This window comes from Tauraco erythrolophus, chromosome 2, assembly GCF_009769465.1.
Source record: "Tauraco erythrolophus isolate bTauEry1 chromosome 2, bTauEry1.pri, whole genome shotgun sequence".
Classification (NCBI taxonomy): domain Eukaryota; kingdom Metazoa; phylum Chordata; class Aves; order Musophagiformes; family Musophagidae; genus Tauraco; species Tauraco erythrolophus.
This window is the reverse complement of record NC_141466.1, coordinates 10,243,248-10,258,359: the sequence shown is the minus strand read 5'-3', so window position 1 is coordinate 10,258,359 and position 15,112 is coordinate 10,243,248. Positions and strand designations below refer to the sequence as shown.

Below are 15,112 nucleotides of genomic sequence, written 5' to 3'. Positions count from 1 at the left end.
TCCAGTTTAGAGATAAGGATGTCATGTGGGACAGTATCAAATGCTTTGGATAAGTCCAGGTAGACAATGTCAGTTGCTCTTCCCCTATCCATCAATGCTGTAACCTCATCATAGAAGACCACCAAATTAGTCAGGCAGGATCTGCCCTTAGTGAAGCCATGTTGGCTGTCACCAATCACCTCCTTGTTTTCTATGTGCCTTAGCATAGTCGCCAGGAGGATCTGCTCCATGATCTTGCCAGGCACAGAGGTGAGACTGACTGGCCTGTAGTTCCCTGGGTCTTCTTTTTTCCCCTTTTTAAAAATGGAGGCTATGTTTCCCCTTTTCCAGTCATTGGGAACTTCACCAGACTGCCACAACTTCTGAAATACGATGGATAGTGGCTTAGCAACTTCATCTGTCAGTTCCCTCAGGACCCGCGGATGCCCCTCATCCAGTGCCATGGACTTGTCCACCTTCAGGTTCTTTAGATGGTCTCGAACCTGATCTTCTCTTACAGTGGGCGGTTCTTCATTCTCCCAGTCCCTGCCTTTGCGATCTGCAACTCGGGCTGTGCCGCTGGAGCTCTTGCCTCTGAAGCCTGAGGCAAAGAAGTCATTGAGAACCTCAGCCTTCTCCATATCCTGGGCGGCCAGCTCCCCCGTTTCCTTCCGGAGAGGGCCTACGTTTTCCCTAGATCTCTTTTTATCACTGACATATCTATAGAAGCCTTTCTTGTTGCCCTTGATGTCCCTGGCCAGATTTAACTCTATCAGGGCTTTGGATTTCCTAACCTGATCTCTGGTTGCTCGGACAATTTCTCCGTATTCTTCCCAGGCTACCTGTCCTTGCTTCCACCCCCTATAGGCCTTCTTTTTGTGCCCGAGTTGGTCCAGGAGCTCCTTCTTCATCCATGCAGGCCTGCTGGTGTTCCTATCTGACTTTCTCTTTGTTGGGATGCTCCGCTCCTGAGCTTGGAGGAGGTGATCCTTGAATATTAACCAGCTTTCTTGGGCCCCTCTTCCCTCCAGGGCTTCATCCCATTGTACTCTAGCGAGGAGATCCCTCAAGAGGCCAAAGTCTGCTCTCCTGAAATCCAGGGTAGTGAGCCTGCTATGCACCCTCCTTGCTTCCTTACGTATCTTGAATTCTACCGTTTCATGATCACTGCAGCCAAGGCTGTCCTCGAGTGTCACGTTCCCCACCAGCCCTTCATTGTTGGTGAGAACAAGGTCCAGCAAAGCACCTCTTCTCGTTGGTTCCTCTACCACTTGGAGAAGGAAGTTATCATCCATGCATTCCAGGAACCTCCTGGATTGCCTATGCCCTGCTGTGTTGTCCTTCCAACAGATATCGGGGTGGCTGAAGTTCCCCATGAGGACCAGGGCTCGTGAACGTGAGGCAGCTCCTATCTGTCTATAGAGGGCCTCATCCACCCAGTCCTCCTGGTCAGGTGGTCTGTAGCAGACCCCTACTACTACGTCCCCTGTCCCTGCTCTCCCTTTAATCCTAACCCATAAGCTCTCAGTTGGGACCTCACTCGTCCCCAGGTGCAGCTCCATGCACTCCAGCTGGTCCTTGACATAGAGGGCAACCCCTCCTCTTCTTCTCCCCTGCCTATCGAGCCTGCACCCTTCTGTTCTGACACTCCAGTCATAGGATTCATCCCACCACGTCTCTGTGATGCCAATAAGATCATATCCCGACAGGTGCGCACACACTTCTAACTCCTCTTGCTTATTCCCCATGCTGCGCGCATTGGCATAAAGGCATTTAAGTTGAGCCCCAGATGAATCTGACTTCCTGGCTGGAGCAGCTGGAATTCCCTTCTTCTGTTCTACAGGTACTTCCAGCATATCTTTATCATTCTTGATATTACCCCCCTCCCCCTTCAAATCTAGTTTAAAGCCCTGTCAATGAGCCCTGCTAGCTGTTGCGCCAAGACCCTCGTTCCCCTCTGAGAAAGGCAAGTCCTACCTGGTGCCAGTAGGCCTGGTCCCATGTGGCCCATCCCATTATCCAAAAAGCCAAAATTGTGGCGATGACACCAGCCACAGAGTCACGTATTATTGGAGATTATTGGAGAACTCTAACTCAAAACTATTTGGGTTTATAGTTGCTTTTTTTTATTATTATTTTAATCTAGAATGGATTCAAACCCACTTTTCAAATAAAGCATATTTTTGTTCATCAAAATCTTTATTTGAAGAAATTACACACATCAAGGTAGTAGAAAAAGAAATTCAATAGTTGAGACAGGCACAAAATTTTTTAACCTAATGTACATCCAGTAAAAAAATACACAGTCTGAATTTCTTCTGTAGTTTGAGAACTGCAGGTTCAGCAATACAAATAGAGCATTTGCAGTACTGATACCAAGCAGGAGGGACAGATTCCCTCTCTGAAACTCGCTGTAATGTGTTATGGCAATATCTGCTAGGAAAACCCCTCCTAGAACATCAGAACTAGCAGGAAGACATTCAAACACCTCTACTTTTCATCCTTCTGAACACCATAAAAATATGCAATAAATATCTCTTTACATCTTCCAATAGACTTTTTAACAAACAAAAGAGAATATAATCACTATTTCTCAAGTTTCCATCCTCTCAAAAGACAACAGCTAGAAAGAAGAAACATACATCCTCCCACATCTGCTTTTTATTTATATAATTGGTTTTATATATACACACTATACACATATAGCATCCATGTATATTAAATATACATATTTATACACACATTTATACACACTTTTTTAAACTGCAAGAGGAGCTGAATTGGAATGATACCTACTCTGAATTCAAACTTCTGTCTCTTTCATTAAAGCTAGGTACTTAAATGTCAGGTACAGCGTTAAAGCTTTTTCCAAAAGTAAGAATTAAGTCAACTTTCAAAAAAATCCATAACATTATTACATTTATATATAAATTCCTTGAAAACAGACGGTATTCCAGGGAAGAAAAGCTGCGTTCTTACTCTCTTCCCCCTCCTCATTCTATTTAATCCTTAGTCCTTCCTGAAGGAGTCATGGCATCATTACAGAAGATCGGTGAATTTTAAAATTTTCTTCCATAAGCTTTAAGTGCTCTAACCCATCACACCTGCCCAGGAGCAAAGGTGCTCAGAGAACACAGCCAGGCCACGGAAAGCAGCTGGCACTGGCTACAGCCAGGGGCTGCAGTTCAACCTTAAGGCTGCTGCTTGGATCCTTTGGTCCCTCTGCCTGTTTGGGAGCACTCAGGACGAGATGCGATTCGCTCAGTACGTGGTGCCGAGAGGCCACATCCACTCGCACGTGCCCACTACTCATGGCTGCAAGAGGAAACCGGATTTTGAAAGCACAAGGTTTGTAACACTGGTAATCACCCGAAAGAGGCTATGACAGACACTCATGAACCGGACTGACATTCATCCTGTGAGGACAAAAACATACCATGGCTTCATGAGAATCACTGTTAGTACCATCTTTCCTCAGCCACTTTTAATGGAAAGATTACCTGATTTTTTTTAGAAAAAGCTAGCCCCCCAAAAAAACTGTATGAACTGTTGTCCTAATGGTGCTCGTTTACAGCTAAATATTGATTAGGGTAAAAGTCTTTTATATACCTTTATAATTTTTACTCCCTCCCCTTTTTATTGCTTCCATGCAAGGAAACACATAGGTACGTGCTTTGGAGGAGGGAATTTATAAATCGCTTTGTGGACTATCTTCTGGTGTCATTTAGATTACAAGCTGAGGGAAAAAAAAAAATATATAAAAAAAATGCAGCAGACATTCCTGAAGGAGCATTTTAAGCTTTAATACAGACCACCACCAAAACACAGCCCTCCCCACCCACCTCCTCTCCCAGGAAAGAGGATGCAAAAAGGAGACTTGTGAAATAAGGCTTAGATTTAGACTGAAGGGTTGTTGGGGGGGTGTGAAAAAGAAAAAACCTGACATATTGATGACTTTATATACTCTCAAGCAGATAAAGGAGGGCACAGATTCCTGCAAGTAAACAGGAGAACCCAAATCCTCTGAAGACAGGCCAGAGCTACCGCTGCACAACAGAAAGCAGCGTCTATCAGCAACGGCAAATAAAACCAATGTATCAAACCTAACCGCTTCCCGGGAACAAGAACAGAAAAATATTAGAAAAAAAAAACAATCTGCAACGTAATTGCTTTTGCCACATTTTCTACTCACTGATACTATATCATTTATAAAATATCTCTTAGAAGCCATTTTTAACCGAACCATCCAAAATCAGAATTACTAGCTGATTGATAGACAGATACCATTGATTAGGGTCACAACATGAACAGCTGGGCTTGAAAAGCAAGCGTACCTATTTAGCATGTTTTCATAATGAAGTAAAAGGGATTCAAAGGACTTAAAAACAAACGAACAAAAACTGAACCTTGATCCAGTTGTAGATGTGTTTTCTCGCAATAGAACCCTTTTTTCCCCTTTTCCTGTTGCCATTCCTTTGGTTTTCCATTGTTTTCATTTCGATGAAGTTTTCTTTTTCAAACAGTGCAAGCCAAATTTCATCTCACTTATTGCTTGTAATTTTTATATGTAATTGCTCCTGTCCTTTTAAAAATATCCCAACCAAAACAAGTTAAGGGGGAGACAGAAACAGATATGAAAAGTGAATGGGTTCAAAACTCAGAACACATGGGGGTCAGTAAAGAACAGACCTCTTACAGACAGACCCTCGCCATCCTCCGACAGCCTTCCAACACACACAGTGGGAAGAAACGAAAGGAAGGGAGATTTCTTTCCCCATCACTCTGAAGTGATACCATCTCTGTTAGCCAAGAAAAGGGAATGTCTATTTTGATTCCTTCACTCTTCCAGATGAGCTTGGTAAAAGTGTTGAAAAATAATCCAACAAAATATTTTTCCCTTACGAGCTACTCAATAAACAAAAATATAAGGAAAAAAGGACTGCATTTGGAAAGGAACTATAAAACCCATACATTTCATGCATTTGTATAAAGACATTGTAAGCCCTGCCAATTTAGGAGACTCTTCTTCCACCACCCACAACTACCTCCTCTTATCAGAAAAATAGCTCTTCACCGCTGTAGGCTAATTACACCATCTGTTTAGCCCCAGTACAGTAACACTAAGACATGGCACATTAATTCCTTAACTTTCCCACATGGAACTGCCTTGTGTTGCCCTCGTACTCACAGACACAGGCTGGGCAGAAGGAAGGGGGGAAAAAAGAAAGAAAAAGAAAAGAAAAAAAAAAGTCAGCCTGACATTATTTGTATTCCCTCTTCCTTCACCACAGCTCTGCTGCCAGGCTTCACAGGGATTTAAGCAATCTGACAATTTCTCTCTACCTCACCTCAGCACAATAGTGCCAGTTGTCAGGATCGGCAATGAAAAACATCAATCACGGGCACGCACACAAAGGAGGAGGCAGAGTCTGTGCAAGTTTGCACCGCTCACCATATCAAGAAAGCTGCCTCTCTCCACTATGGCCAGAGATCGCAGAATCTCAAGTTGGAGCCTTCCTTGGGAAACAGAAGATGTACAGCCTTGCATTAAACAGTAGGATTTCTCCAGCTTTTGGAAAATAGGACATCCCATGCACCCCTTCTGTCTCTCTGAAGCCAACACATCCTGGCCCTTCCACCAGAACCAGACACAGCGTGCAAACCGCTGGCTGTTCCCCAGGTGGGAGATGCTACCCCCATACCCAGTATGTACCACCCATGCTGGGAAGGGGCTTCAGAAGATCCCTAATCCCTTTTCCTTTTCTTCCTTCCCTCAACCCTTCTCCTCCTTCCTCCTTCTCCACAAGTCCTTTAAACAAGCCAGAACATTCTAAGAACATTGCCACTCTGAATTCCTTCTTTAAGTTAGCCCCAAGGGAAAATAAACCAGGAACTTGGGGGCGTGAACCACTGCAGGCTCAGGCAGAGAGCACAGGAGTTCGTCCAAGCCCGGCATTATCTGGCTCAATGTCAACAGTCTGGGTTCAAGAGTTTGCACCTTCCCATTGGAGACTGTCACTCCCCACCCCCTCCAAGATCCTTCAGGCGATAAGGCCATTTCACCTCCCTCCATCTCTCAGATAAAACTGCACAGGAAACAGTTTACCCAGCTGATTTGGGCGAGTGGACTGAAAACTGAACACATGAAGAGGGGAGGCAGAAGACATGAGAGGGCAGCCATCTCTGCACAGCAGCAGTTACAAGCAGATACATGCCACAGCCTCTTCAGCCAGCAAAGTTCAGCCAGAAGGGAACACTTGTCTGCATCCTTGCAGCTTGTAAGAATTTTCTTCTACAATTCTAAAAGTTAAAAAAAACTTGTACCTAACTTTGAACATATTTCCCTCCCTTCTTCCCCCTTAGAAACATTCCTGCATTTGTAACGCAGTGACACAAAACCCCTACTACAAAGACATGTTTCAGTTTAGAAATTGTTTTCATTAGAAAAAAAAAATACTTGGCACCCATAACCATTAAGATTACACCAAAGATGAAAGGAAAAATTCTTAGACATTTAACATCACTTTCTATTGCTCAGCCAGATAGTTTTATTAACAGTTATTTATAGATTTCTGTTTCTGCTATATGTCACAGGCTTGGGTTTTGTTTTACTTGTTTTTTCTTTTAAATAAGGCATGGTGGAGTCTGGAAAGGGGAGAGCCAGAAATAAGAGAACACTTCATCTTACAGAGATTGCTCAAGAGGATATTTACATTCATCTATAGAACAGCGAGGGCATGGGTCACAGGGAACAAACAGACACAGAGGAGGGAGAAAAAGCAAAGGTGAATTGAGCCCAATTATGGTCAATATCTCTGCCCTCAGGTCCCATCAACAGTGAACATCAGGAGGCATGGATGGGATAAGGACAAAAATAAAACTATTACATGCTTTCTTTGCTAAAATATTATGCTTGCATCTTTGCTTATCATTCCAAGTTTAGAAACAAAGTACATAGCTATTCTTAATGTTGCATACAGAAATTAGAAACATTTTCATCACCATATTTCTCCTGATCTTTTTAGCAATAAAACTACTCAAAAGGGGCGCGAGAAAAAAAAAAAAAGTAGTAAGGTATTTCAATTAGGTAATTTCAAGCAGAGAAATGGTAAACGCTTGGCCAAAACCATCCAGATTTCATCCCACTATTCGATAGTGCCATACACAAACCTTGTCTATACAGAACAAACCTTAATTCAGTCACAGCCCAGTCAAACTACCCAAGGAGTGGACTGGCTCAGATTCAGGGGCTCCTAGGCAGTAAGGTCAGGGATATACTGTGCAAGACACACTTCATGTGGCACTGTACTTGTTTCTATTCTCTGAGGCGCTTTCCTATCACGGAGATAAAAATGTAGAGCCAAGTGTTCAGTGCTATGACAGCCGTATCTGCCCTTCCAGCTAATGGAAAAGTACCAAGCATCAACACCAGCCCATAGAGAGGAGGATCTCACACAATGACTGCTGTCATTTAACATGTTCCCTTCCAACTCACGGTCAACAGCAAGGCCAGGGTAAGTCACTAGATAACTTTATTAACCAGGTAACCTATTAGCTTAAATTGTAGGACAGAAAGCACATACTCTGTATTTATCAATTCTGAAGAGGTGTTCAGTAGACTCTTTTCCCTTTCAAAGTCGTTTTGATACTGTAAGCCTGAAAATTTTGCCAGAGAATCTCCAACTGAAAGACAATAAACGTTGTGAAAACAAGTGCGTTCCATAAATTAAAGAAATTCTACTAACCAGCCTATCATCTTCTCTTATCTCCATTTATAACACATACCTGTATGCTTAACATGTGAACGTAAACAAAATATAAATATTTTACTAGTAAAATAACAGTTGTGTTTGCTTAAGAGGCAGGTCCCTGTAACAATCCGTCTTTCCCATATATACCACATATTTGCTCACAGAAACAGTTCACACACACAACTCCTCTAGCCCAATGTATACCTGGTATAAACCAGGTATCCCAACACCAGTAATACAAAACAAACAAACAAAACAAAAAAAAAAGCCGCCCACAAAACCCACACCACAAACCATCACCCACAATAAGAAGAAAAAAAAAAAAATCCCACCACACACAAACAAAGAACAACCACCACATAGTTTTTCCCCTCTCCCTTCCAAGAGCATTGTCATTCAGATACAAGTGAACCAAGGCAGTTTTGTCGTTGCCTAAACTGTAGCTCATTAAAGCACAAACAAAACCAGCTTTAGCTTTACATGAAGAAAGGGATTTATGGCTTGATGAGAAACAAATTGCCAAAAACCCCACTGCAAATTTGCAACCTAATTAAATGCCTTCTGTTACACATAGCATGAAAACTACCACCACTGCTTTTTATGCCTATAAAACCACTCTTCCTTCTAACTGTTATTTACCTCCTGTTGACCAAGTGCAGAAAAATGTTGGCATGCACCCTCCAGGATTTCCAGAAGCTCCTACAGACACCATAGCTCTGTGTACTGCCACTCTTCTGCTAGCTTGTAAAGAAACATATCTATATCCCCAAATACAGGGGTTTTGTTTCTGGGTGGTACACATCTTTGAAATTTTAAAAGCATTGTCAATAACTTAATTGTCTTGTTAAGTCAAAGGTTAACGACATAGACCATTTCCCTCACCCCAAAAGCTCACTAGAGAAGTGGAAGTTTGGAAAGATGAATCCCTTGAAACATTTGGCAGTAATACAGTCAAATTAAGTAAGTACACATGGAATGCTAAGCACCTCTTTAGTATTTCATTATCTCCCCAGCACGTAGTGTCGTATCAGCTACAACACTCAATCTTGCACTTTTTAATTTTGAAAGCAAGTATCCACTAACATCTGAAATTATTTCAAAAAGAACAAAAAACAGACAAAATATTTCAACTGTACATGAACACTGTAAACTATCAAAGTCTCCCAGTGAACCAGAAAACAGCAAATAAAGAGAAATGTACTCAACAAGTCAAAGCAGTACAAGTCTTGATGCTTTTCAAGATCCTGTACATGAATTGAAGTTCTGACCAATTTAACAGCAAATTTTCACTTCGGTATCTGTCTGCTAGCACATCACCGAGTCTTTCAGGAAGATTCCTTTCACAAAAGGTACAACAATTAACTGTAAGGTTGAAGGTAAAACACAGAAGAGCACCTCACACAAAGTCCTTAGCAGAATTGAAACACCTATTGTTATGCAAATGCATATCTGATTATGTTTTAGTATCTGGAAAACAACAGTCATCTTAGCTACTAGCCAGAAGTTTTGGTAAAGAGTCAACTAAGACAAGGCAGGAGACACTGACTTAGCGTAGGCATCGTAAAATTGATTGGGGACCACTAGAGAAGGGGAGGTGACATTGGTAACAAATGGCAATGAAAAAACATCCCATTTGCTGTTGTTCTCCAAGGCTAGATTAAGTTTCTGTGTAGAAAAAGAGTTCTCTAAACTTTTCCTACTGGTAGCAGTACCATAACTCCTAAGTATTAAAAGACCTTCTGAAGAAAACAAACCTGATCTTTTTTTCACGGCAGTGAAACATACGCACCCTGACAAAACAGATTTGGTAACTCGATGAGAGTCAATCCAACCTAGTAACACCACCTGGCTTGGAAAGACCCCCAGAAAAGATTGCCTTAAACTACTCTGAAAGTTTCAACTGTCATGGGGCAGGGGGGTGGGGAACGGGACACACTAAAACAAAACAAAAAATCATGAGAGCTGAACACACCATAGACTCTTCCAAGAAGCAAACAGTCAAAATCATCTTCCAGTAATCTGGTGGAAAAATACCATGACAAGTGTTACAAAACATATGAATTTACACTCTGAAAGCAAATCCTCACATGAAATACTGTCCAGATACAGGGCTGCTTTAAATTACTTTCTGAGAAGTCTGAATTTACATCACAGATGTAGCTACATCAAGACTTTCTAACACCGAATTTTTCAGACGTATTACGGGTTGGTTAGAAGTGTTTTTTTCTTTTTTTTGAAGCCACACACCATCCTCTTCTGCTATCACCACTACACTTATTTCTTCACAGCTCACATTTGCTTACATATGAGGAAGCAGAGTTCCTGTAGAGTTGGTTTATCCAACACACTGATCAGATAAAGGATAGATTACAAGCATCTAGAAATGACGTGTTGATGACCACTAATTTTTTTCATTGTGTTTTACGAATCAATCTTGTACTCTGAAAAAAAAAAAAAACTTGTATCTGAATATTTTGGGTATGAGAGAGGACAGTTAAGAGTCTTTCTGTGGACACCGTTTTATAATCCTACACCTATAACTATCACATAAACACACTATTTCCCTCCTCACCCTATTTTCAATGCATCCCAAAGAACTTTAAAGACACTTTATGCAGGTTAGTTTCTGTCTCACAGACCTCCTTCCCAAATCATTTCTTTGATAGATCACAAAGGCAATGCCATTTTGTATTTGATTAGGGAAGTGTCCAACTGTTTTTAAACCTGTGTTTTCAGATAACCTCCATTTCACAGAAGAAATGACTGAGGGTACTACTACCACCACCTATGCACAATCAGGCACAAGTAGTACAGTCCCTCGTCTCTTGCTGCTGCTGCTTAGTAGCTCCTCAGTAACTGTGCTACATTACAAGGAAGAAAACAGCTCCCAGTGCTTCTGCTCCTGCCTCCTTGACTATCCATTAAATCCCGTTTCGACATAACTTAAGCACTAGGTTCGTTCCACATGTACCGCAGTGCACACCGAGCCCACAGTTGCTACATTGAACACTTGGAGTTCATGTCCCACCTTATCCTGTGACGACTTGTTCAAATATCTGTACCTCCAGCTACACAGGGAAGTTGGAAACAAAGTGCTGCTAGGAAGGAGGGAGATAAAAAAACCCACAACAAACAAACAAACAAAAAAAAACCTTAATTTACTATTCATTTTCTTTTTAGCTGAAGAAAGTATAGCAGAATCCAAGTTGTTCTGATCCACAATATGAGTTACTAAACACAGATGCTACCCTCTCCCACTACAGCCCTCTCAGCCCTTCAGATTGCAAAAGACAGGTAGAAAGCCTTACACTTTTTTTAATTCAAGCCTACCCAGTAAGAAAAACACCGTTGACTTGCACTTACTTCCCTGATGCCTAAATACTGAAAACAAACCCAGTCAGGGCCAAAGTATTACTTCAGCTGCAACAGCCAGAATACTTGAAAATTTAAAAAACTGTGATTCCAAGGTGAGGTACTGGAAGAGGTTGCCCAAAGAAGTTGTAGATGCCCCATCCCTGGAAGTGTTCAAGGCCAGGTTGGATGAGGCTTTGGGCAACCTGGTGTAGTGGAGGGTTTCCCTGCCCATGGCAGGGGGGTTGGAACTAGATGATCTTTGAGGTCCCTTCCAACCCACACCATTCTATGATTCTATGATTTTGGCCCAATAAGATCTTCTGTACTTTAAATCATCTCAATAAAAAAAAAAAAATAAAATTGATGTTCTTAGAAGTTGTTTTTAAATATTTAGAAATAGACTCTGATCTCAGTGATTTTGGTTCATTGGTGATATCCCATGATACCATTGCAGCTCCTAAACATAAGATATTACTTTTTAATAGCTCCATTAAACGTGTTTCAAGATACAAAACAATTTTGCGAGGCCTAGGGGAATGAAAAAGGCAGGGAAATTATGCTGTGTGCGAGCAATTATGCTATCTGTGAGTCAACACTAGCTCCTCTTCACTCTCTAAATATCTACCCAGAAGACTGTTTAGCAACTGCGTTCTGCCTTGGACTTTTTGACAGCACATGATCATTAATTGTTTCCTCCTCCTAGACTCAAAAGGAAAAAACTAGAGGAAAAGTTACCAGTTTTTAATAATTCACGGTAGGTGGTATATGAAAAACCTACTATGTATTTGAACAATTCCGATTTAATCTATGATAAAAGTTTATTATAAGATTGGACATGACGTTATCCACTAGCATCCAAATGGTTTTGTTTATGCAAGCAGCATTTTTAATTATAATTTAATATTCCCAGTAGCAAGAGTGACAGTAAGATTCATTTGTTCCATCCTTAAAAACAAAAATAACATGGGAACTCTGAGACAAAAGCTCCATGTGTGATCGTGTTAAATATGGCTTCTGGGAAGAGACTACTTACAAAACCAAGCAGATGATTCAGCCTCTCTTTGTGTATTTGTTCTTTCATTCTTCTGCAATTGAACGTAAATTTGGATTAACCATTCCAGCATTTCGCATGATCTCATTTTCCATGTCATGTGTTAATGACTTTAGACTACTGAACCAGGACCACATAAGCAGCTGTGATCTCAAAGTGAAAAGCCCAATATCCCATTACCTGTATCATAACAGGCTGAGAAAGTTGGGGCTCTTCAGCCTGGAGAAGAGAAGGCTCCGGGGTGATCTTATCGCAGCCTTCCAGTACCTAAAGGGAGCCTGCAGGAAAGCTGGAGAGGGACTTTTTACAAGGGCATGTAGTGATAGGACAAGGAGTAATGGCTTTAAAGTGAAAGAGAGGAGATTTAGAATGGATATAAGAAAGAAATTTTTCACTCTGAGGGTGGTGAGGCAGTGGAACAGGTTGCCCAGAACAGTTGTAGATGCCCCATCCCTGGAAGTGTTGAAGGCCAGGTTGGATGAGGCTTTGGGCAACCTGGTGTAGTGGAGGGTTTCCCTGCCCATGGCAGGGGGGTTGGAACTAGATGATCTCTGTGGTCCCTTCCAACTCTAACCATTCTATGATTCTATAAAGTTTTAATGAAAATTTACTGTAAGCAAATTCCACAGAAATTCACAATAGTTTTGTCCAGTTGCTTTGGTCTACTGAAAATAAGTATCAAATTTATACACAGTAGCTTTCTATATCCTGGTCTTGCATTCATGATTACTGAAAAACAAGTTTCTGAAGAGTCTGACAACATCCAAAGTAAGACAGCAAGTATCTTCTTATTTATCTATATTCGTTACAAGAATTAAACGTCCCAAACCTCTTGCAATAGTTTTTACAGAGAAACTGTGAAGTACAGCCAAGAGTACCTTCATTAACAATTAGTTAATTTTACTTAGCAATCCCACAAGAGCAAATTAATCGGCTGTCAAGCTAAGCATCACACACCAATTCTCCTTCAAAACTGTGTGTTGAAAGGGATGTAACTGCAGTCTACACAAACACGAGGTTCTGCCTCCAAAGGTGTTATCCCAGGCTACTTGTCTTATTCCTCAAACAGTTCCCCAATTTGCCTGGTCACCAAGCTGAAATGCAATCAGATAAATTTAGACAATATTTTGTGTGCTTTCGGACCATGAATAAAGCCATTAAAATCCCTATATCTACCACTTCTGAATCCCAGTTTGCAACACTCACTCATCCCGAGCACAAAACGTCCTAACAGAAATATCACAGGTTAAACTTAACAATGACAACAGATCTGAATAATTAAATCGCCCGTTTTATCAGAAAAGTGCCAATATCTCCTTTTTTCGTTTCTGACTCAGATCACGGCTTAAATCTTTCTTAATCTGAGATGTGAAGAACATATAGCAGTATTTACAACTATCCTATACACTCTTACAACTTGGCATTTGAACAGTTGATAATGGCATCTCTCCCTCTAGGAGGTCTGCAACCAATCTGGCAAGCATATCCTATTTCAGTAAATCTTCCTAACCAAGCAAATACTAGACTCGCAATTAGGTGGTCTGCCAGCATATCTTCTAATGCATTAGTTGCCGAATTTGAATAGAAGGAAAAAAACACTGACAAGCATTCAAGCCTATCAAGATTTATGCTAAAACTGCATTTCTCTATAAAAGACCTACACTTTAGTTCTGGCGAAGCCAATGAGCATAAACAGGTTCTGTCCCTGAAAACATGGCCCTGTCCTCAGACACTCATCCTTCCACTGGCATCAGAGAAATGATAAAAATGAGCAGGGCAGAAGTCAAAATCCTCCCCTTCTGGCAGCAATACACAGTATGTACAAACAACAAGTTTTTATTAAGCAGTAAGAACAGAAAATACCCTTTAGGCTCCCTCTCCACCAGCACCACCATGTTCTCAGTAAATTTCTTAGTCCCATAAAACTTCCTATGCTGAGTTTGTCGTTGTTATACAGAAGATCCGCTTATGAACAACATAAATCTTTCCTTTTGCAGCCCTACAAGTTCATTCATGCTCTTATTAAAAGAAAAACACAAGTCCCATACAAGCAAGTTGAGAACAGTAATATCATCCGGGAGATAATCACAAGGAGTCTCCAGGAAGAGACAGTGAAGAAGGTGGCCTGGCTTCAGGATGCCTGTCTCTACACCTGGATGGTGGACTGCCCATCCTACCTCCGTCACTGATCCCTGCCTGACTGTTAATAAATCACTTAAATCTCATTTCCTTATCTATACCACAAGAACAAAAACAACAAAATTGTGCAAGTGTTCCCTATGCCAGATTTTCCTTTTTTTTTTTTTAAAGAAAACAAACAAACCATAACACACCCACAAAACAAACTTTTTTTAGAAACCTGTATTTTGCAGGTTTAGTGCAAAAGCAGCCAGGTAAAACCAGAGGATTTGAGAGCTGGAAGGTAGAACTAACAGCTAGAGATTATATTTGCTCAACTGTGATAAGCAGCAGCCAGACTAGTCTGACTCTTAATCCACTACAAGAACAAGTGGACTTCAGCCTAGTTGAATATTCCACCAGAAGCAAATATTAATTCTTTCCAGCAAACGTTACATCTTTGCAGAAGGGTGCAACACTTCCTAATGCAAAAGAACTTTTACCCTTCCCCAAAAGACTACCTTTAGTCATGACTATTTCACAAATGGAATCAACTGCCTTGCTCAGATAAGCCAAGTATCGAAACACTTAACTGCACCAGTGACAGAATGTGTGAGGTTTCCTCACTCCTGCTGAACGATCAGCTCAACAGCAGAGATGCTGTATTAAAGATTCCATGAATCTTAAAAATGCTTTTTTAAAGCATCCATAGGAAGGACAAGCCCATTAACGGAATATTGAAAGATTATTTTTCAAGCTCCTGAGCTTTTATCTTGAGCAGAGAAAGAGAATCTGATTCATTAATCAACAAGCTAACAAAAGACAAAGAAATACAAAGAGAAAACTCAGAATTCGAGAG

General features: G+C 41.1%; 1 protein-coding gene across 1 annotated transcript in view; it reads right to left on the bottom strand.

Moving 5' to 3' along the window:
* PTPRK (protein tyrosine phosphatase receptor type K) overlaps nucleotides 1–15,112 on the bottom strand; it is a 439,897-nt gene that overhangs the window by 379,996 nt on the left and 44,789 nt on the right. The window lies entirely within an intron of this gene.